This window comes from Empidonax traillii, unplaced genomic scaffold, assembly GCF_003031625.1.
Source record: "Empidonax traillii isolate 1590-97213 ecotype Southwest subspecies unplaced genomic scaffold, ASM303162v1 scaffold1103:size489020, whole genome shotgun sequence".
Taxonomy (NCBI): domain Eukaryota; kingdom Metazoa; phylum Chordata; class Aves; order Passeriformes; family Tyrannidae; genus Empidonax; species Empidonax traillii.
Genome location: NW_020956296.1, coordinates 396,386 through 399,537, shown reverse-complemented (window position 1 = coordinate 399,537; position 3,152 = coordinate 396,386).

The window sequence follows — 3,152 nt, the reverse complement described above, 5'->3', positions numbered from 1 at the left end:
TTTTTTTTTTTTAGCAGTGAAAGTTGGTGATCAAGCCATAATTTGAAATATGTGGTAGGATACGGCAAAAAATGCCTTGTAGTTGGGACACATGGGCCTGAAGGTTTGACAAAACCACGCTCTCTGTTCTACAGACATGAGACAATTTTTCTTTCATTTGATTTCTTATATATGTAGCCACCCTGGATTGTTTTTCAACAACCAGCTGCTCTTGTGTTCTCTTTGATGAATCGCCTTGTTTGGTTTATTTGGTTTGGTTGTTGGTTTGGTGTTCTGCTTTTTGGGGGAGGGCGGGGCAGGAGGATCTTGCTGGGAATGATGGTGAGTCTTTTGGGAAAGGGTAGCTATTTTATTTCATGCATTTGGCATATCTGGGCCATCAATCTCAGAAGAGCACCTACAGGGTGCTTAAAGCAGAGAGACACAAAGATGCCATTGCTGTTTTCTTCTGGCCGTGTTTAAAAGTCCTCTTTTCTCCTCTGGAATGAAGTGATTTGTGCCTGCAGCAGGAATAGGTACCTTCTGGTTCCAGGCCTCTTGGAACAATCCTGGGGCTATCAGCAATGCTGCAAAGGGAGAGGGGAAGGAGGGAAGAGGATGACTCACAAGAAGTTTCCCTGTCTGTTATGATTTTGCTTTGCCGCTTTGTGTTCTCTGGATGATTTTGGGAGAGACGCTTTTCCCTCGCCTCTAATTTGCTGCCAGATGAATATATTGAGTACAGGATATTGAGAAATCTTGGGGAACTAATGAGAAATGCCTGACTGAGCTCAGCATGTTCTTCCACTCAGCTGTTGGGCTCTGATATCCCGGTGGTGTTGGGCAGAGGGGGCTCTGAGATGGTTTCACAGGTTCCTTTTGCTCTTCGTGCCAAAATAGGACGGGGGATGATGGTTTTAAATTAAAGGATGGTAGATTCAGGTAGAAACCCCATCCCTGGAAAACTCCAAGGTCAGGTTGGACTGGCCTTTGAGTAACCTGATTTGGTTGAAGATGTCCCTGTTCATTGCAGGAGGGTTGGATGGGCTTTAAAGGTCCCTTCCAACCCAACATATGCTCTTACCAGAGATTCAGTCACCATGCACTGTACATGTTATTTTGAGGTGTGATATTTCCAGCTTACTGAATTCTTACTAGAGCTTTTTCTTCTCACACATTGTCTTACTTCCCTGAGCTATTGGTCTCTGTTGGGTGCTGTGGGGGGCTGGCTGGAGCTCTGTGGTGGAAGGGTTGGTTGGTGAAGGACATTTCCTGGAGAGGAGCAATAGAGTATTCTCATGGCAATGACCACAGCAGGTACTTACCATCTTCAAGATATATATATATATATATATATATATAAAATATTCTTTGAAGCAACTGGGAGTTTCTGTGGCTAAAACGGGAGAAGGGTACAGGCCCATCTGTATTTCAGATCTGCCTGCACCTGGTCCAGCTATCAGCATGGCAAAGGACCTTTTCCTTTGTGATGGGCACAGCTGAGAGCGTGGCTGCCAGCAGTCCTGAACTGCATGATCTTGAAAACCAGACTGCAGTATTTCTTTGACCAGACCTGATGTATTTCTACAGGAAAAGTGATGTGCACAAGGAAACTGGTACTCCAGTCCCAGATGGGGAGCTTTGCCTTCAGCTCAGCTCTGATTCAGGTAGTGTTTTACCCTGAGGAGGTGAAAACACCGAGAGAAGCAGAATAATGTGAGGGAGACATCTGTGTTTCACCATTTATTTGGAAAGGGGAGGTGTCAGGTTGCCTTAGGAGGTTTGTCAGGGTCAGTAACACTTGAGAGATGCAAATCAGCCCAGTGGCAGCCTGGCAGTGACTCAACCTTTCCCTACAGCCTGTTTTGCCCATGTGTGTGACAAAAAACTGCTGCAAAGATGGGTTTCCTTGTTATGGACTTTCCTTGGACCTTTCATGCAGCAAACTGATGAAGGGCAGGAGGTTTATGGCAATAGAATAAAAGTCATATCCTAGAAGATAGGAAAGTCCCTACCTTGTTTTTCCAGGGAGTCTGACACCCATGGCTGGCTGCCCTCTCCTGTCCACAGTGGGTGCTTCCTCTTGGAGCTCTACAGACATGCTGTGGCATATATATCATCCAAAAACCTCAACCAGGGGCACCCAGCATAGTCCCTGGGGATTTCATGCCACGTGCAACTCGTACTGGTAAGATGGGTCCGTACCTTCACCCCTGCTCTTGGACCTGCCAGCCACCTGAGTCCAGCAAAGGGTGGTCTGGCCACAGGAGAAGTCCTGCAGTGCCATTCAGCAGATGACCAGCCGGCTCTGCCGCCTGATTTCAAAATTATCTGCCTTGACATGTGGTATCCTGTTCCTTGTTTCAGAAAGTAGTCGAGAGGCCTGAGCTCTCTCAGGTAAATGGCTCGGCTTGGAGAGCTGTGTCTTCATGTTCCCGAAGCTGCTAATCCTAATTAACAGCTTTTCTGAGTCCCTTTTATACCACTCTGGCAGCCCAAGTGGGCTGTAAAGTGAATAGAAATGACCCCATGGAGAGCTCTCTCTGGAGATGTTGCTATGCCTACCTGTTTACAGCAGCTATTAAGGCTTCGGTCGATCTCTTCCATCCTGCGTTGTTGTTATTGTCGTGTGGACTCAGAGGGTGTCAGAGGTGTAGCTGGAACAGATAGGGCCTGGACTCTGTTATTTACTTTTCTGGAAGATGTGGAGGAGAAGGGGAAAAAAAAAAAACAAGGATAGAGGGGTAAAATCGTGCGGGGCAGCAATGTGAAGGATCAACAACAGCAACAATGAAAAAAAAAACCACAAAAACAAAAACCCACCAGAGACTCCTCTGACAGAAAATTGAGTCAATGTGCTTTTGCCCTATCCTTAAAAAAATTAAAAAAATCCATTTTTTTCCCAACCACACTTCTTTATTGAAGGTCTGCAGGCAATAGGGCATTTCCCTCAGGTACCTGGGTTTCCTCACCCAGTCTGGTGGGAACACTGGGCAGGAGTGTTTATGTCCCCCCCCCGCCCTCCCCACTTGCCCTAGAGTGCACAGCTTGAAAATATTTTTGGCCACACTCATTCTCCTTGAATTCAATCTCCCCCAAGGCCTATAAAATCTGAGGCATTAAGAGGAAGACAAATTATAATGAAAGTATTTTAGGAATATAAAAAGTAATGA